The sequence below is a fragment of the Silene latifolia genome, chromosome 9 (genome assembly GCF_048544455.1).
Source record: "Silene latifolia isolate original U9 population chromosome 9, ASM4854445v1, whole genome shotgun sequence".
NCBI classification, from domain to species: Eukaryota; Viridiplantae; Streptophyta; class Magnoliopsida; order Caryophyllales; family Caryophyllaceae; genus Silene; species Silene latifolia.
In genome coordinates this window covers 83,510,828-83,533,238 of record NC_133534.1, presented here as the reverse complement: position 1 = coordinate 83,533,238, position 22,411 = coordinate 83,510,828, and positions in this window count along the sequence as shown.

Below are 22,411 nucleotides of genomic sequence, written 5' to 3'. Positions count from 1 at the left end.
AAGCATGGTTCATGATGAGTTGATTAGGCTTGTGCACGGAGGGTGGTGGGGTGGATGGCACAAGGAGCTTTCAAAGTTAAAAAGGGTGAATGTGTTGCAGCTAGGCGTCCAAGATGGTTCATTTCTATTTTCAAGTTTGTTATGGGTGTTCGATGTACAAGTCATGTGCTTGCTCATACTCGCTTTTGATCCTGGTGGTTCAAAGTTACGAGAATTGAGGACAATTCTCTTCTAAGGGCGAGAGGATGATACAAAGATGGATAGCTCAATTAAGGATGACGAGTTTGTGTTCAATGTTAAGCAAAGGAACAACGTATCTCACGCATTTCAGCTTGTGGTTCGTGGAGTGAAATTGCAGCTCCGAAATGGAATAAATATCCCCTTGGTTAATTATTTATTATTTCAGAATAATTAGTTTATTAGCTTTTAATTTATTTCCTAGTTAAGAGAATAAGGCTAGTCAGTTTTAGATAAGTTTTAACTAAGTCTAGCTGGTTGTTTTTGGGGTTCTTTACTCGGTTTCTTTTGGCCTATATAAGGCGCTTGTATTTGCTTCTTATTTACAACATTGAATACTGAATGATAAAAAAATGAACTTGAACGTTGCTGTTGCAATTGTTTGACGGCTCGACGCGCTTCGATCCAAAATTCGTTATTGTGTGACGCGATCAAACTCTAACCCGATTGCTATTCAATAGGTCTTGAATATCAATCACTATTGAATAATCTATAGGTTTAGATCGGTCAGATATCTTTTATTTCTTCGTTTATAATAAAAATCAAAAACACCCAAAAAATCACTGTTCACGTCACTATTCTGCCGGTACTGTTCATCCGTCGCACTGTTCATCGCCGTTACTGTTCACCGTTATTGTTCACTGGTTCGTTCGTCCTTTATTCTTTATTGTTGCTATAGTTAGCGTTATTCGTTATCTTTGTTATAGCTAGGGCATTGTTATTACGTTATTATTGCTGCTATTGTGGTTCCCTTCTAAATGGGTTGTTGTTAATCCGAACTTTGGTGTTTGGTGTTGATATTGCTACTGTCAATTCGTGATCGGTTGCTGCTGTTTTTGGTAGTTGATGAGTTAATTCAAGTCTAAAACCACAAAAAGATTACTATGGTGCTCGTGTTGAAGGCGGTGTTCTGTCCAGTCCTCATTCTTATTGTTATTCTTCCACTACCACAAAGGTTTGCTTAAAATTCATATCATAAGTTGATGATATGAGTAGGATTCAGTAGGTTAGTCAAATAAGACTACTCCTAGGATTAGATTTAGTTAGCTGTTAGTTTGTTGAATAAGATTTAGTTATCAGGTTGTTATGAGTTGTTAGATTAAATTTAGGATGAGTTAGATTAGGAGTCTATCTAGTTAGCTATATAAATAATCATCTTGTATTCAATTTTTTGTCAGTCATGTTATAAGAAAAAAACGCAGCTTTGTGTAACCCGGATTCGACGAGTTTTCGATCCAACTTTTGTTACTGTTTGACGCGTCTCAAGCAATAACCCGAATTATAGTCAATAAGTCTTGACTATATTTCACCATTGTTCGGATTATAGGTCTAATCCGAGCAAATATCCCCACGGATTCAAACTTGTGCCTCAGTCTCGCGAGTCACAAGTTCGATCCACACTACTATCATTGTCGATTTATTTAAATCGCTTCCGCATTCGTATCATATGGTATCAGAGCTTCGGCTCTTGATTTCCTCAAATCTAGACGGTCCTAGGCGTATCAAAGCCAAGTTGTTAGTTGAATTTCTGATTGTGATACTGTTCACGTGCGCGGTACTGTTCATCCGCAAAATGTTAAATTTTATCCGACATTTCCTCCTATTTTTGATGATTATAAGGATGAGGTGAATGTGGAAATGATTCTCATGCAAGGAGGGTGAAGGGGTGGAAGGCACGAGTTGAGATGGCACAAGAGGGCTTTTAAATTAGGAGCAATAAACGAGATACAAGGTTGCATCAAAGGTGGTGTGACACTATGTTCGTGGTTTTTGCTAATGTTCATCATCAAATTTGCATCAAGACTCATAAGATTCATCTTTGATCCCGGAGGGTTGAGTTTTCAAGAATTGAGGGCAATTCCTTCTTAAGAGGGAGGGGATGATATGAGTAGGATTCAGTAGGTTAGTCAAATAAGACTAATCCTAGGATAAGATTTAGTTAGCTGGTAGTTTGTTGAATAAGATTTAGTTATCTGGTTGTTATGAGTTGTTAGATAAAATTTACGAAGAGTTAGATTAGGAGTCTATCTAGTTAGCTATATAAATAATCATCTTGTTTGATTATAGGTCTAATTAGAGCAAATATCTCCACGGATTCAAACTTGTCCCTCGGTCTCACGAGTCACACGTTCGATCCACACTACTATCATTGTCAATTTATTTAAATCGCTTCCGCATTCGTATCATCTTCTTCCTCGACTTCCTGCATATTTCCTCCTTTTCTTATTATTTCATTTTCCTTCGTTCTCTTTGTTATTTCAGTATATAGATCATTATTTAACAACTCCCATTTAATTACAATGCTTAATTCATCCTTAATCCCGAGTAACTGAATACTTGCGGGTTTTCGCCGTTTTAATTCAAATCGATTCCTCGCAGTTTCGACTTGCTCATTTCGAGGTTCTAGAGTGGCAATTTGATGCATAATTTTTCTCCCGAATCGAGTTAGTCCAATTTCGTCTAAATCTAACCTCAAGTTTCGCCTTTTTGTATTTCCGACACGAGTTCATCGTATAATCATAATCATGTAAACTGCTGTAATTTCTCGTTTTAATTAGTTTTCTGACTTGTGCAGATACATATAATCGGTTAAAACACTTCAATTCGAGTCTAATATCGATAATTCATCCTAAATCTACCAACGAACGATAAGGGTGTTGCGATTCTGACTTCACAGCAAGAACCCAGCTCGAGAACAGACCCATGAGGTGCTGCGTCTCTTCCAGAGGACGCAACAGGTGCTGCGCCTGTTATGGGTTGGTTTCTGTCTCTGAACTCTTTCTCGCTTTGACGTAAATCCTAATTACGGTTTAAATCAACTATTATTCGTATTATCACCTCTAATCTGTCGTTTTTTCATATTTTAATTCTAATTTTATTTTTCTTTTATTTTCTTCTCCGAGATCCTGTCTTTGAGCGTGGTTTTGACGTAGATCAAATAAATCTTGTATTTTTTTGTAATTTTAATTATTGTAATTCATTTATCATTATTATTATGTATGATTTAATTATATGGCATTTACATGTATTGAATCTAACATTTACTTCGACCAAATTGTTTGCTAAAACACGTGTTAACCGACATAGTCTAATTTCACATGCTAGGATTAATACATGTTTTTTGTATTGCATGCATTACATCGATGACATATCAAATATGAAGGATTACCCTAATCATTAGTAAAGGCCGCTATCGAGGCGAGCGAGATTAGGTATTCGAATTAAAGAACTTCCTGATACGTACCCTCACCCCTTACTCCAGTTATCTCTGGACATCCGTGTCCATTTGCATCTCGTGAGTCATTCTAGACATAGAATGCTAAGGGTAACGAGTTCTTAGTGTTCATGTCATTACTTCATGTCTTGACATGGCACGAGGTATTCGAACGGTTTCCAGTTTTTCCACAATAAATTGGTGGCGACTCCACAAATGGAGGCTTATTCAACCTTTCACCGGTTTCAATGCCTCACTAATCGGTAACGGCCCATGACGTGCTTGGCAAACCAGGGTTCCGTGGGAGAAGTGCCGCCGCCTCAAAGCTAGAACGCGCGGGTGCACGCGGTGCGGGTGGCCCATGTCCACAGTTTGGCGACTCCGCTAGGGATGATACACTTGCGTGTTACCCAGGGTGAAACTTGAACAAGGTTAGGGAATAGTTTTTACGAGACCGTTATCGATTTTCATTACTTGACCTTATTAGGTCGTTTCATTTGGTCTTCCTAGGCACTAAACCAACCCATTCGACCAATCGTCCAGTCCGGACGGTCCAAATTCCTATTTGGGCCTAACGATGGATAGCGATTGACGTCAACCATACCACGATGCTTTCTCATGTTTGTATCAAGAGCTTTCACTACTCGTGCGAATGGACTAGGAACCGACCCGACTCATGTTTCTCACGGACCTCTCCACAGACCATGGTATGATAGCTTGGTATGGAAATCCACCCTTTTAAGCCAAAACCTCTTAAATGCACTCAACACACTGTTATAATGCCTGTTTGTATGTGTACATTGTATGTGTTTTCCAAATCAATCACGTGTCTAAATTCCTCATTTATAAACAAAATCATGTCAAAATTTTTGTGTAAATAAAATTCATTTTTCAAACCTTTCAAATGTCGCTTTGTAAACCAAATAATGCCGATTTTTTTTTCCGAGTTTCAAATTTCAATTTTCCAAAATGTCCTTTTAAAAAAAATCCATTTTGTAAATTAAATGATGTCCAATTTTCTGTAGATGCAAAATCCTTTTTCAATTTTCCAAAACTCTCTTTTGCGAAATTCCATCCAATTTTAAATTCTCCATAAATGAAATCCTTTGTAAATTCTCAAAACAAAAAACGTAAGGAAAAAAAAACCAAAATTTTTTTAAATCAAAATATTTTCAGACAATGTAAATATAAATATGTAAATTTAATTGGGCAAAGTTAGAGTTAAAATTAAAACCGACCATGTCCTAGTCGTAACTCTGTCAGGTTATAAACCCGTCTTCCCTTATATTTTAGGTCTTTTCAAATTCAAGTCAAGTCCTAAGGCGTCACGCCGTCATTTTGGACCCCCTACCCCAATTCAGTTAGGATCTAAACATTTCCGACATCTCGAGTCACACATGCCTGAGTCATACACAAAAGAGTTAATGGGGCTCACCTTTCAAATTCATTTTCTTTCAAAGCCGTGTTTTCAAAATCTTCCTAATGACACGTTCCGAGGCTCAACACACGAGTCTCAATGGGCCTCACATTTGAGTCTAACGTCTTGAAATGCAGTCGTCTTCTTAACACCTATAAGCACACCCCGGGTATCTACACTTATGCTCGAGTCTAGAATCAACAAGTGTCGTCAATCCCGTCAATCAAGTCAACCATCTAAATGTCACTCCGTCAAAGTCAACTTGTCTTGTCCTTATATATTTTCCTTCGTATATCTTTTGTTTGTCGCCTTAGTATGCATGATACCATGCCAAATCAAGTTGTAACGCGCGTCATTTTATTTTTGGTAAGAATTCTGCGATTTCCAATGAAAATGTTCAAGAACGTTTATCCGTCATCGTCGAAGGACTAAGTGCTGCAGTCATTAAGCTTCAGGCCATCATCGAAGACTTGAGCGCTCATGTCATCAATATGGAAAACCAAATGGGCATGATGAAACTTTTACCATCTTCTCGTACCCCAAGGCCAGGTCATAGCTTCAACACAACTCGCCCATCTAAGAAGGCCAATGAAGACAAGGGAGTCAACCTCTTGGAAACTCCACCTTGAAGACCGAGACGAGCTCATAGGGAATTCATTGACCTCAGAACCACATATCAAGTAACTCTAGAAAGATTAGTTTCCTAAGGAAAACTTCATCCAATTGGTCCAACCCCAGACCCTGAAAAGATATTGCCTATGTGGAAGGGCAATTCTTTTTGTCAGTACCATCGAGGTAGGGGACACGAAACGGAGGAATGCTTTTGTCTAAAGCATTTTATTCAGGATATGATCGGGGATGGTAAGCTTCATGTGCCACCTTCCGTCAAGAAATCCAAGAAGATCGACCCTCTTGGGTCTAATATCATTAAACATGACCATGAATCATTCCTAGATTGTTCTCAACTCCTCGCTCCTCATGATAACTAAGAAATCAATGTCCTCGAAGACAACGATATTTAAAGTGGAATGTTCATGATTTCCATTGCCTTGAACAATAAATTTTCCAAGTTAGAAGGAGTCATTGATATCCTAAATTCTCGCCTTTCCAACATAGAGAATCAGTTTGCTGAAATGGGTTAGAAGCTTTAGGTCCAACCTCTCAAGATGAAAAGTGTCCAGACAAACCCTCAACCTGACAGTCCTAAGGAGAAAGCAACAAGTGAACAATCTATTCCTAGTTCTTCTCATCCAGGAATCAAAATCAACAAAGGCAACCTCATGGAGCCTTCATCAAAGAAATCTAACAACTCTCCAAGGTCATTTACAAAGGCTTCTGACAAGAAGGATACACCTCCTAGAAAATTTACCGACATTGGTATTACATACACCGGTGCCCTTCAGAGACTCATGGAATGGCGAATGTTGAAGCCTATCGGTCCTACACCAGATCTAGAAAAGGGATCTAAATTATGGGATAGTAATGCACATTGCCAGTATCACAGGGGCAAAGGACACAATACTGAGATGTGGTACAGGCTCAAGCATGCGATCCAGGATATGATTGAAAGTGGGAAATTGTCTCTCTCAACCTTTAACTCTCAAGGCAGCTTAGGCAATTCTCATGGATATACCACTTATCAGGAAACTCTTCTTGACTGTGTTATCCTTCCAGTGTTCCCAATGAAGAGGATGAGATGGTCAAATGGATGAATGCTCAAAGTCAGATGCCAAAGTTAGTTGCCAGAAGAATAAATGTTCAAGCATGGGCCGATGATTAGAAGTCTACATCTTGGATCAAATCAAATTTCGAGTCCGAGTCCTAGGCTTTCTATCCCATAATTATTCGAGTTTCTTTCTTTGTGTCCATTTCCATTCCTAGTGATAACCTGGGGGCTGTGCCACGAGTCACATGTCTTCTCGAGTCTAAGTTAAATACATTCATTACTCATTTCAATAAAAGTACAATTTTCAATCCACTTATTCTTCTTTTCCTTTACCATTTCCTGTGACAATAAGAATTGATTTGAGATATTTTAAAACGAACAACAACACATGTCAGTCGATGTGAGTGCACTTAAATGGTGTTCCATTCCAAGTTGTAGAGGACTTGAAACTCCGTGTTCATTCCTTACCTATTCCAGGTCTGGAATCAGAAACCTTGCTATAACCCTAGTTTAGTACGAGCATATCTCAAGAGATTCTAAAACGAATCCAAACCATCTCCCTTGTTAACGATTCATGATGAAAGGCAAGCCCATTCCTCACAATAAACAACCTGTTTACTAAAAACCAACCCGTTTCATACCAAAGGTGCTACTCTGACTCAAATCCATGGTAGCAAGCAAATCCAAGACAAAACGAGCCATGATCAAAGACAAAGGCTCAACCAAGAGAAATGACCAAGATCGATATCCAAGGCCGTAGTTATGCCCGTAATCCAACACAGAAGAGTCAAAAGACCAAGGCTCAATCAAGCAAGTTAATGCCGATATCCAAAGTCAAAGTTATCTTCAAAAACCTGAATCAAGAATCTGAGCAAAATCCGAGATATATTCCAGACCAAGAATCTGAGTCTGAATCAAGAACCAACCTGGAATCAAATATTGAGCAGAATAATGCTGAAGTCTATATAGAATCAAGTTATAGGCTAGAATCAAGACATCGATGAAGATGATCAGCTAGCACTCTATGGACATGGGCCATGGGGGCGCTTGGGAAACAAGCGTTTGCGTTTGTGGAGTCGCCACCAATTTATTGTGGAAAATTTGAAAACCGTTCGAATACCTCGTGTCATGTCAAGACATAAAGTAGTGACATGAACACCAAGAACTCGTTACCCTTAGCATTCTATGTCTAGAATGACTCTCGTGGATGCCAATGAACACGGATGTTCACAGAGATCTGAGGTAAGGGGTGAGGGTACGTATTAGGAAGCTCTTTTGATCGAACACCTAATCCCGCCCGTCTCGATAACGGCCTCTACTAATGATTAGGGAAATTATCTATACTCGATATATTGTCGATTATATGTATACAATGCAACATCCATTAGATTAATCCTAGTATGTGAGAATTAACTAAGTCGGTGAAACAACTAATTTATCATACAATTGAGCCGAAGTAGGGATTTAGCTTCAATTACATGTGGAAGCATACAAACAATAATAAAGAAATACAATAATAAATACAATAATGAGAATTACAACGGATTCGTGATTTATGTCGAAAATACCTTTAAAACGGATGGTTTGGAAAAAAAGAATAAACAAATTAACGAACAGGAATTAGGCGATAATACGAATAATAGTAGATTAATACGTAAACTAAAACTAGGTCAAGGCAGAACGGGAGTTCAGGGACATAAATCAACCTGGAACAGGCACAGCAGAGCTGCGCCCTCTGGAAGAGGCGCAACAGTTGCTGCATCTGTTCCAAGGCTGAGTTCTGGCTGTGAAGCCGGAACTGCAAATCGTTAATATTCGTGGGTGATATTAATGGTTGATTACGATATTCGACTCGGATGAAAGTGATTTAATATATTAATTACATGTGAATGAGTCATAAAAGCGATAAAACATGGATGAGACGAATGCAAACGAATTAATTACATGAATGAAAGATTGATTACGGACACGAGTGAACTAAATAGGTTAAATATAACGAATTAATGAAGAACTAATGACGGATATGACAATAGACAGATGGAAATATACCAAAGATCGAATTCCAGAAACTCAATATAAAAGAATCGAATTTCTACAACCCGGATTGATTTTGATGACGAAAACCCGCAAATATTAGATTATAAGGGATTTAAGTCGAGATACTAACAGTGATTAACAATAGGTTGAATTATTAGAATTATTATGCTTAAGTCGTCATATGAACAAAGAACAATAAACGAAAGAAAATAACAAAACGAACGAATTGACATAAGACGAAGGAAGAAGAAAGGAAGCAGGAACTGCGGCAGCCTCACTAAGAGGCGCAGCAGGTGCTGCGTCCCTTCGAAGAGGCGCAGCAGTTGCTGCGTCCTTTCTCGACGTCTGTCTCCTGAAAATCCGTAAAAAAGGGTTTTAAACATGGTTTTACAAATCGGTTTTTAGAAGTACTTTCGACATAAACCTTACAATATGATTACAAAAATAAAGAACAATAATGAAAAGAAGGATTTACACCCTCAGACTTACATGTTTGACGAAACGAGATGAACTAAGTTTATGTTTTAGTGATGCTCGACTCGAATGTAACGAAAGTGCCCTCATAAGAGGAAAACGATTAAGATTTATTAAGTTGATTGATTGTGGAGTTGGTCAAATTGGTCGGTCATGCAAACGAGGCTGGTACTCAGAAGGATCCGAGCTTACGTGGTCGAAAGTTCAAGCACGTAGACGCCAAAAAGTAAGAACATGGTCTAGAATGCAAAGGGAGAAGAGAAGGGCGAACACTCACGTGAGAAATATGAGGAGCGAAGGCTCCTATTTATACTAATCAGGTGGAGGAATTAGGGTTTTCGGAGAAACTTTGGAAGTGAATCTCGAAAAGATATGAAAAGATACGAAAAATACGCAGAAAAGGACCTGGGAAGAGGCGCAGCAGGCACTGCGTCTCTTGGAAGAGGCGCAGCAGCTGCTGCGTCTGTTCCCAGGTGGTTTCCTAGTGGTGTGGGAGTACCATTGGGTAGGTTCTCCTCGGTGGGTACGGAATGTGATGAAAATTTAGGCATTGTGGGTTGATTTTGTGTTGGATTTTGTGTTGGGTTCTCCTCACCTTCTCTTGCAAAAGGGTTGATGAACTCAATAGTATTTGGTTGAATATCTACAACCTCACCAATACCTCTCAAAGTTCTCCTAGCAAGTCTTCTATTGGTTGTCAAAGTTCTTTCAATTTCACGATCAAAGGGTAACAAGTCACCTTGTGACCTTCTAGACATGCAAAATATCAAACAACTCGAGAACAATTAGAACAAACCTTGAGGAGTTTTACTTCCCCAAGGCAAAGAAAGACACAACTAATAATAATATAAGAAAATCTAAATCAAGTTAACACCGTCCCCGGCAACGGCGCCATTTTTGGTCGGGACTAAATCTTTCGGTTACTTGTCGTTAGGAGCACCTAGACCAAAACACAATTTATAACTTCACAAACAACTCTACAATTAGTAAAGAGGCAAGTAAAGGTCGGATCCCAAGGGACGGAAATTGAGATGGGATTTCTATTGCAACTAGTGGTGTCTTACGGGGTGTCACAATTGGGGTTTGATGTAGAAGATCACTAAACTAAATAGCAATGAAAGTAAACAACCATGATGAATTAAAAGGGATGTAACCAATTGATAAAAGGCACTAGGGTGTCATGGGGTCATAGGGGATTCATGGCAATTGATCATACAAACATATTCTCAAGTTATAAGCAAGCAATTATTGTTGTGATGGATCGAGTTGGTTTATATCTTACAATCCTAGGAAAGTTTGGGTCCCGGAGCCGAATCGATTAGATTGTACAACACCTACAAGTCGGCTTAGTCTTCCCTACTCAACAACATGCATGGTCTAATGAGACTCGAGTTGGTTTATGTCTTACAAGTCTTATTGAAAAGATAGGTGATGGATAAAAAATGCAAGGATTCATAGGCTCACATTTCATCAAACATAACATGTGCATGAGTTGAGATCACAACAAGCAAGCAAATAAACTATGAAAGCATATTAATTTAAGCATGAATCATTCCCCATGTTGGTTTCCCCTAATTACCCATTAACCCTAGCTAATTAACTACTCACTCATTATCATGTTGAACATGCTAGCAAGGTTGTCAATCATACCAACAAAGTGAAACATGATGAATAAATGAAAGTGATTAACAATAATTAAAGAGGGATTAAGAGAATTATACCTACTAATGATTCCAATAATAAAGCAAAGAATAAAAGAAGTACTTGATGCTTGATTGAGAGGTTGTCAATCTCCCAATAATAACCCAAATAATCTTCAATTACCCAAAATAAAGGATGAACAAGAGAGAGATTAAGGAAATAAAACTTGTATTAAAACTTGATTAATTGTTGATTACAAGATTAAAGAGGGATTTGATTGATAGTAACTACACTAAAGATTGCTAAGAAGAACATGCTCTTCTAATTAGACTAATGGGGTATTTATAGTGGGGATTAGGTGGATGAATTAGGGTTAACTAAGGGCTTAAATGACGATTAAGTCCCTTGTTGAGGAAACGCCGGTCTTTTTGGAAAGACTCTGGTCTCTAGGGAGACTCCGGTCTCTAGAAAAAGATGTGCATCCTTCCTTGAAGCTTGAAGAAGACGAAATGGGTCTGCCTGGGAATCCGGACGTCTTTAGCACGGGACGGGCGGATTTGGTGGTCTCTGCCCGGGCGTCTTGGAGTGAAGACGGGCGTCTTCTGGAGTCTTTGCCCGGGCGTCTTGGAGTGAAGACGCACGGATTGTAGTGGTGGAAACGGGCGTCTTCTAGACAATCCGCACGAATTGCGGTCAGACTTGTTTCTTCTTCTTTTCTTCCTTTTTCTTCATAAAATCCTTGGGGATTTCCTCGGGGATGCAAGGATCTTTTCTCATCATTGCCCATCTACTATAGTATGTATAAAGGCCTTCTAATCTTGTCTCTCCTTGATGCTTGGTCATTGAATTAAATCATTTTAGCCTTATTTTGCCATGAAAATGCAAGGTTTGCACTCCTTTCCTACCAAGGGATCAAAACCTCAAAGAATATGCAAAACAAAGAACTAAAGACAATAAATGACCCAAATATGCACTAAAAAGCATGGGAACAAGGCTAATTCGGGGACTAAATATGCTCTAATTATGGTCACATCACTAGTAAAAGGGTTTGAGCTTGGATCGAATAATGTGTTAATGCTGAAGTGGGAAGGCGTTGGAGCTGCACATCACGGCTCCTAGGACGGCTGGGATACACGATTTCCTAAATCGTGTAGGAATAATTAATTAAGTTTAACTACTGTTTCCAAATAAAGTTAGGAAAGCTAGATTTTCCTAATCCTAGTTTAATTAGAATACCCTAAAATCTGATTGTATTCTAAATATTAGTATTTTAATAACTTTCCTAGTTAGTTTAGGAAAGGGGAATAACTTTCCTAGTTAGTTTAGGAAAGGAGAAGATGGCTTGGTTTGCAAGCTGAGGAATTAGGACTCGGGTCGAATTGTGACCTCGATTAGGAGTATAAGTAGGACCGTGTGTAATCAGAAACACATACATTGATTTTCCGAAATAAGATTGTTTACGTTTGTGAGCATTGTTTGATTAGGTTTGCGAGCTTAATCTTTAGATCATCCTTGCGAGGTTGATTGCGTGATTCTGCGTTTGATACCTTGCGAGGCTAGGACTAGGAATTCACCATACTATCCGGTTACTTCCTTAATCACGAATTAAACAGTCAAACAACACAAATTCCGCTGCAATTTTGCCAATTACAATAAACATACACATCCACGAATTTAGCTACCATAGACGAACAGTTCCACGTGTTGGAAATGTTTAATCTCATTAATTTACATATTCATATATGAAATGATTTATTTAGTCATAAAATAAATTGTTGATCTTATGCATGCAAACTTAAATTAGATGAGAAGAAATCATCAACCCTTACTATGATAATTTCGGTTTTATGGGCACCAACAAGATCTCCTTCTTGTTAGTTCTTGAGCTTTCCAATAAAATGGATGAACAAATATTCAAGAGTAGAATCTCTCCCAAAAGCATATACCCAAGGTAACCTCTTAAAAGACTAATATTATTTGATCTAGAACAATATTAATCTTACCAAAAATTGACCAAAAATTGTTTTTGCTCTGTAGTATTTCGGTCAAGAGAAGGAAAAATGATGGAGTATTTTCTATCTCTCTAAGTTCTAGTGATCTCTTAGAGTATAGAATAAAATTACACTAGAAAAATATGTAGTGTGTAGAAGAATAATTAAAGAAGAAAACACTCTTCTTTTCTAGGTGGAAACCGAGTGGGGGAAGAAAAAGGACCCAATGCATGGCCAAGATGCTCTTCATAAAAGCAATTAGGCATGCAAAGCTAGTCATTTAGGTTAATCATCATGTTTTCCACTTAACATAAACAAAACACAATATTAACCTTATTCCCTCCATTTTTTTTCGGCACATATAAACTGGGAGGTCCATTTTATATTTTGTAATTTGTCAATTGTCACATGTCACTAGTCATGTGTAATTGTAATGCATTTTTAACATATTAAAAATCAACGTATTAATAAAAATACGAGTTCTAGTGATCTCTTAGAGTATAGAATAAAATTACACTAGAAAAATATGTAGTGTGTAGAAGAATAATTAAAGAAGAAAACACTCTTCTTTTCTAGGTGGAAACCGAGTGGGGGAAGAAAAAGGACCCAATGCATGGCCAAGATGCTCTTCACAAAAGCAATTAGGCATGCAAAGCTAGTCATTTAGGTTAATCATCATGTTTTCCACTTAACATAAACAAAACACAATATTAACCTTATTCCCTCCATTTTTTTTCGGCACATATAAACTGGGAGGTCCATTTTATATTTTGTAATTTGTCACATGTCACTAGTCATGTGTAATTGTAATGCATTTTTAACATATTAAAAATCAACGTATTAATAAAAATACGTCATGTACAAAATCGACTTAGTAATTCATAATTACTTGTACCAAAACGGTTTACCAATTATAAATCACAACATCTTGTATTTATAATATATTATTCATTCAGTTTCAATTGTTTCATAAACAATGATTTTATCTAAGTAATAAAACAATAATTTGATTACTTAGACCGTATCTTATTTAATCGAATTACAATAAGATACGACAATAATACTCACAAAATCGTCCGTCAATTTTAAGCAATTTAATTAACCCGTATCAGCATACGATCAATTAAATAATCAATTAAGAGTGTTACCCTTTAGGTATGACCTAAGGAGATCAACTGATCACCACCGTCGCATGACAAGAAATGTCAAACTCTAGTCACCAATCATTACCGATATGTGTGGACCAGTTGACTGTAAAATATTACATCCCACATGTATTCTTAAAACGAGATTTAAACATGTGATCATCATGATCAACAGTTGTGATCGCATTATTGTCGGAGGACACATATTCCAACAATCTCCCAATTGTCCTCGACAAGTGTGCATCACCAATTCTCTTGTCCTATTATTATCTCCCACTCAATAGAAGATGTCTTTCGGGTCGTACTTGCAAGTGATCATATCGAGAGTGGTTTCCTCGATCTGGAGAATAACTGATTGACCGGAGTTATCTACCATAGATACCTTCCGAGCGTGGCCACGCATTTCCAGTTCATTACTCCTCGAGTGGCCCTGAGATATTATTATAACCCTGACAAGGGGTGGACAATTCCTATCGCACTCATTCCCTTCGACTAGCCACAGCCATCATAACCCAAAATATGCCCATTTGACCCCATTTACGAAGGTCGTAGTAACACAAATCAAAGTTAATCTGAAACTGTGCCACCTTAGGTGAACAGTCTTTAGTCAAAAGAATCGACTCATTAGAATACTATAGTAGCTCTCGCCACAACCAGGCTATATAAATTTGCCAGAACTCTATAAGCGGTCATAAGGCCCGACAAAGTGTTCCTAACATCATTATGTGATCGACTAGTCATCTCATATGACTCTATGGCATTTGAACTTGCCATCAATCGCATCACACTCTAGTCACTTCGAGACGTCACCTCATACAAGTGACTATGGGCGAATACCATGTTAATCCGGGTTCACTTTAACGGGGTTCAATATTGTCTCTACAACCCGTTTGGATGTAACAAAGTATAAAAGGAGTTTTCAGATTTTAAAAACTCGAATGACAAATGTGATTATCATATGAGTAGTCAATACTTGATTACTACTTCATATCTAATTTAGATCTTGTATGTAGTTGTTCATCTCAATCTAATTGAAATGACATATGATATGACTCACCATGTTAAGCCTATGAGAAGGCTTTGGTTAGTAGGTTTTATCAACTTCTTGTACCTTACTCAACCTTACTACATACTTGTTTTTCCTTTGTAATGTATACATTTACATTACAAAACTTTCTGAGTACGTGTCTAGATCCAATCTAGACATAGGCCCTCTAGCCTTAGAATAGCTCCCACTGTTTTCACAGTGTGCGGGACTCATCCTTCTTGCACATCTCATGATTGCAAGTGTACTCAATTTCCGTTGTAAATATTTCTCATTGTTCTTTATTGCCTAGAACAATTCTAGAAAATCTATTTCTTAGATAACATAGCCACAATGGTATCTTAACCATTCTAATGTGTTTTGATTATGGTTTTGACAGAAACCATGCGCAATCTCAATTGTCAATTGTCATTTCTGTAACACCCTTACACAAAATTGCTTCAAAAACACTTTGCATTACATCCTTAAGCTTCTGCAGGCACTTAAGGGCAATCGTTATGGCTTACTTGGTAACTATTACTTAAATTCGATTTGAAATAATTCATCATACTCAAAGTATATGAAGTGTTATACATCATTTCCTATTTAATTGATTCGGCAGCGGAAGCAAATGGAATCAATCAAATATGTTCAATTGGATTGAACTAGTCATGAATCTTATCCACATAAGACTCCTCATTTGAAGCAAATATCATGCGGATTCATCTCCATAAATCCGGATATTAAAGATGTATTATAATACTCCATAAGTCTAAAATCATTCCCAATGATCAATATGTCATCCACATATAAGACTAATTAAAATTACCGTAACTCCCACTAAACTCCATGTATAAACATAATTTCTCAACCTATTGAGAAAAGTTTTTATCACATGATCAAATCATTGGTTCCAACTCATTGATGTCCTACTCAAGACCCTCTCTTAAGTTTCACATTATCTTAGGATTGCAAGAATCTACAAAACTCAAGACATGTATTGAATACATTCCTTCTAATTGAAGAAGTGGGTTTTAGATTCACTTGCTATATGTATATCATCATAATGAAACACAATCCCTAAGAAGATCTAAATAGACTTAAGCATTTCAACTAGTGCAAAACCCTTTGCTACCAATCAAGCTTTGATATCTAACAATTCACTTGGAATTAATTTCGGATTTTCATGGCTCTAAGCCTTGTATTGAGTTGTGACTTAAACACTCTCATGTAAGTCATATGTTCATTACTTTCCAGAAGTAATCAACTTGAATCAAACAATTTCTTTGTAAGTTGCAAGCTCTTTACTTTCTAAAAGTAACACTAATTCATCATCTTCAACAAGTGATGACTTTAACCTCCTAGGTTTTGAAGAAACAACGTCTTACACAAAACGTCTCATGTAGCTAAGAAACACCAGTTTCTTGCGACATAACATTCTTTATGGCTCTTGAAATAATTCTCCCACTCTGTCTTTTAGAAATAAACTTGTATTCTAGAAAGACAGCTTCACGAGCCACAAACTCGTTGTACTCGTGATTATAGTAAGGAAAAATGAGCATTTGTTTCTTGTGAAAAATTAGGTACCCTACCATTTCATATCTCATATGATTCGTTTTAGATTCAGTGGAAAAATAATTTAGACAAAATGATAAAATCCCCAAAAGGATCAAGTAACTCAAAGTAACTTGATTGAAGTCCAAACCATATCGAATAGCGTTTGATTTCTTTATCCAACCACACATTATCCCATAATGTGTGCTAAGAGAGATTAATTTGTGATACTATATCACATTTCCTTTGGCTTATATCAAAGTCTTCACTTTGATAATCCCATCATGATTAAATCGTGATTCCTGAATTCTTTGAACTTCTTCAAAGATTTCTCTATTTACCTTATTAAGTGAACATATTAGCGTCAACTTAAATCGTTGGTAAAAGAAAATGATCAACCTATTTTGGATCAATGATTTACAACCTCGATCTCCTTTTCAACCAAAAAGCACGAGACATCTTGCTTTGAATACAAGATACGCATATACCATAAGATCTAATGGTTTCGAGAGTACTCGATAACTCCTTGCGTTCATCATTCCAGAATCTAAGGTTTAATCTTGGGTTACCAATTTGAGTCTTGCATCATCTTCATGATATATCATTCTAGTTGAGTTTAGAATATAATCACCTTGATAATGGGCTAGCCATACATCAAATCATGGTGTATAGGGTCACAAAAGTGAAACCTCTTTTGTATCTTAACAAGTTTATATTCTTAATTAGAGTTTATGCACTTAATAGTCACAATTAAGTACAACTCTAAACCCAAAAACTAGATTGAGTACACAATGACTCTATCTCTCAACATCATTGTTGCTAGTCATCATATTCTAATCATCCTATGTATCAAATACAATGATGAAAACCACCACCGGTTTCTAATATTGACGAAGTAGTACTAGCAAAATTTATGTCAATCAAATAAACATTTAAAGAAGAAGGTCCCATTAGATGTTCCACAACTAACTTGTTGATTCTTCAATAATTTGGGGTAGTTTCCTTTCTAGCGTCCAACAATTAAGACCATGGAAACTTTATCGGTCGGGATTGATAGGTTTAGTATCGTTATTCTCAATAACTTTACTTTTAACATTTCCTTGTATCAATTCCATTCTAATTTTACTTCTTTAAAATCTTATCCTTTTCTTAACGGTTTAAGAGAATGCTCCCACTCAATTCAATGAGTCTTTGCTAAGAGAAGCAAAATTGAAATTTATGAAGACTACTCTTCAATTTATTCGTTTAGTCTTAAAACTTTCATTGAAGTGGTTGCGGTATTTTGGTCAATTTTGATTTCAAACAAATCTAGTTACCAAAATGATGTAACGTTTCAAAGTACTTAACTCAATTAAGTATATGAGAAACAATTCATTGTAAGTAGATATGTTAGTCAAAAATCAAAAACCCTTTTGATCACGAATAACTTTTATCTATACAATTCACAAGAGATCCTTACAATGGATAATACGAGGTTTTTAGAAAAAAAATTCAAATTTTGTCTTTCGTTACGATGTTTTAATGGAGATTTGAATCAAAAATCGAAATGATATCGTATATGAATTGCGGTAAAGAAAAAGAACAATATCATAACGGAATAGTGGAAAACTTAACATTTATCGTTTTATTAATACTTGTAAATAACAAGTAAAGCATTTACATAGTGACCTCTACCCAACTATGATAAATGATTCCAAGATCCAAATTCATATTAACTTGGGCACGGGGTAGCCGATGAAACCCTTATCAATATAACTCGGTGGATTAACTTTTTAATCGATTCTACTTTTAGAACTCTTGGTCGATAAAATTACTCTAATATTTATCTATAGCCCGGAACACATGCGACTACGGTCACGAATACTTCCGTTGAGGTCAATCCAAATTTCGAATAAATGAGTCCATGATCCAGATGTTAGGTTTATATACCTATTATTAGACTCCTCTAATAGTGAACTAATTAACTTGTTAATTATTTGTTCTTTAGATCTAGTGCATGCATAACAAAATGAAAGATTTATAAGAAAAACAATGTTCCTTACATTGCTATATGGTTCGAAATATTGGGCACAAGTAAGGTCACCTTCCTTCACTTGTTCTTGAGCTAAATATGATGGATGATATTCCAAGATCTAAAGTATAGAAATCCTCCTTAGATTGCACCCAAGACTTACCCTTAAACTAGTATACTAATTAACTAGATTATTATACTAGTATCCTTAAAATGATTCTAATATTATTATTATTACTACACAAGTAATGTTGTTTTGATATTAGAAAAGATGAACAAAACTTATGAATCTCCAAAAACTTGTTGGAGAAAGCTAGAGAGAAGGATGAGCAAAAACTCTTGCATGTAGACTTTGAATGAATGAGTAAGTATAATAAGAGACCAAAATTCTCTATAAAGAGAGTTGGAAAACCGGTGGGAAGGGTCAAGGGGAACAAAACCAAAGATGGAATCTCCTTTCCCTTTTTCTCTTATCAATAGCTTAGGTGTGTAAGGCTACATAAAGGTAGGTTCAATTATTTATATATTATCACATAATATAAAATAATCACAACCCATTTGCACACCCACCATTTCGGTCTATTCACCATAAAATGGACTACCATTTTATTTTTGTCAATTTGTCATTTGTCACACAATATGTCACATGTATGTTACATGTTATTAATTAATTTTAATGCATATTTATCACATAAATATCATTTTACAAATTAATTAAATTACATACAACAAATTGACTAGTGATACTTGATCACATAAATAAAATGGGTCATATAATTATAATTCACAACATCTTGTAATTATAATTAACCATTCATTCTTATCTCTATTGTTTCTCAAACAATATGCAATTTTAGTAATAAAGCATTTTTATTACTAAAATAAATCTTATTTAATCCCATTACAATAAGATAAATTATATTCTCTCTCACAAATAAATTGTTCACTTTTAAGGAATTGATTACCTTGTATCATCATACAATTAACCAATTTATCCATTAAGGGAATTGTCCTTTAGGTGTGACCTTAAGGGATCAACTGACCACCACCGTCACACGACAGTAATGTCAAACTCTAGTCAGCCAATCATTACCGATTAATGATGGTCAGTCGACTGTAAAAAGAATCATCCCTCACGTATTCTTAGTATGAGATTTAATTATAATATTAAAATCATGTGATCGCACTATTGTAGAGGACACATTTCCCAACAATCTCCCACTTGTCCTCGACAAGTGTGCGTCACCAATTCTCTTGTCCTATTACAATCTCCCACTCAATGCAAGGTGTCTTGCAGGCCGTACTTACATTTGATCATATCTTGAGTGGTTTTCTCGATCTGGAGATCAACTGTCTGACCGGAATTATCTATCATAGATGCCTTCCGAGCGTGGCCACGCATTTCTAGTTAACTACTCCTCAAGTGGCCTTGAGATTTCAAACAACCCTAACAAGGGGTGGACAATTCCTATCGCCCTATTCCATTCGTTCAGCCACAGTCCATCATAACCCAAAATATACCCAGTGTGACCTCATTTACGAAATCGTAGAGTATAAATCAAAGCTAATCAGAAGTTGTGCCAACATGGGCGAATAGTCTCTAGTCAAAAGAATTGACTCATAAGAATACTATAGTAGCTCTTGCCACGACCAGGCTTTATGAATTACTAGAACTCTATAAGCGGTCACTGCCCGACAGATTGTCCCATACAGTCTGCCTATGTGATCGACTAGTCATCCCATATGACTCTATGGCACTTGAACTTGCCATTAATCGCATCACACTCTAGTCACTTCGAGACGTCACCTCATATAAGTAACTAGGGGCGAATACCATGTCAATCCAGTTCACTTTAATGGGGTTCAATTTGTCTCTACAACCCATTCGGATATGACAAGGTAGCGGGTGAGTTTAATAAAACTCAAACGATAAATGTGATCATCACATATGAATAGTCAATGCACTATTGCTACTTCATATTCTATAATCATTAGTGTATTATTAACACTAGTTAAAATGCAATACAAGCTTGGCTAGCGAATATACCTGATATCCATATATTCCAACTTTATCAATTGCTATTTCCTTCAATTCGATGTTATCTCTAATAACATGAATTTATATGTCTAGACTTCTTACTAGACTTTGGGCTATTTAACTTGAAAGATGCACCCACTATTATCGCATAACTTGTGACAAAATCATTTGTAGAGGGATTCACCCTTAATCCATACATTGACGATTTAATCACTATTTACTTAGATTCCTTTTGTAGATATTTGCAATGCGCGAAACTAAAACACCTTTCTTAGTCTCTTACTCGTTTGTCAATAAGACACCCTAGGATTTCAACAAATCCCTTTTGGTTTGGAAACTTAAGTTTGTGCAACACTTCAACTCCTTAACTTAGTTTATCATCCAAACATGTGTACAAGTCATCAATTGTACTTTAAGGCTTTCTGAAGCCCATCTTATGAATTAACTTATTATTGACTCATAATGTACCTAGCAAATGGTACATCACAGCACGTGCATCTGTTGGCATACATAATCGTTCTAATGGCGGAAACATTAGCAATCGATTTTATGTAATCAATAACTTAATGGGTTCAGTGAACGACTATGATTCCATCATAGTAATTCCACTTTCATCATCATGAATAAGCCATTCATCCTTGTTGATGTTAAACAGATACGAAAGATCTTATCCTCATAAGACTCTCAACTCTATGCCAATATTCTCTCACATAGATTCAAAATCTAGAATACTTTGCATCCCTTTCCAAGTCTCCCAATTATTCTTGCCAGAATAAAGCATTGGTACATTATTCTCAATAAGTAATATGTTATAAACATATAAAACATGGAGAAACAATTCTAGCTCCTACTTAACTTCATGTATATTATGATTCTTTAATCATGTGAATGAAATAATTCAATAATCACATGAACGAAAAGTATAATCCTTTAATGCTTGCTTAAGACCATCCTAGGTTTACTTAAGAAAGCTACGCATAAGATGTTAGGATTCTTAGATCTTCATCTAAGGTTTTGTGTTTCAAACACTTCCTTCTCTAAATTCCCATTTTAGAAAAGCGAAATTTTATTTGCCATTCTTCATGTAATGAAATGCGGCAATTCCTAACATAATTAATTTTTATCAACATCTTTATGTCAATCTATGCTTTTAAGTACTCTAAAGCTCTATTCACTTTAAGGAGACCCTTTCCTTTAAGTAAAACTACTCTTGAGTAACAATTTTCGGATTGTAATGCTTCGGCTCGTATGTAAGAAGGTCATGATACTATCACTTTCACAAAGTAATATTCTTAAACAATAAGACATGTGCGATAAACTCCCACTGAACTATACTCTCTTTCTATCTTTATAGACAATAGTTCAACTACACTCCAACTCTATAATTCTATTACTTTCACAAAGTAACATTTTAACTATAAGAGATGTTTGTGACGATATAATCTTCTCCCACTCTATCTCTCAGAAATACATCTATCTTCTTGAGAGATAGCTTTGTGAGTCACAGACATATATTTGACGGAGTATTAGTGTTTATCTAGACTATGTATTAACTTTCAAAAGGCCATCCTAACATGGCAGCTTGATAATATACGAGTCTTATCCATGTCATATGTTTAATAGACTCTCTATTCTAGGTATCTCATGGTTGACCATCCGTTTAGAATTACTTGTCCGTTTTGGATTGCAAATTCCCAAAATTGAGTTCAACAACTCAAACCGACTCATATTAGTTCAATCTTATGGGTAGTGACGCTAGGTCATAATCCATCTTTAATAAATCAAATTTATTACTTAGATCTTTGCCACTACGATTGGGTCGTAATGCTTAGAACTTTATTCAATTGGTTCTCTACGTCATTTTAGAAATTTCTTAAATCTCTCAAATGCTTCACCTTTTATTAGATTAAGTAAATATACCCTTATCTACTTGAATCATTGGTAAAAGTGACGAAGTAGTCA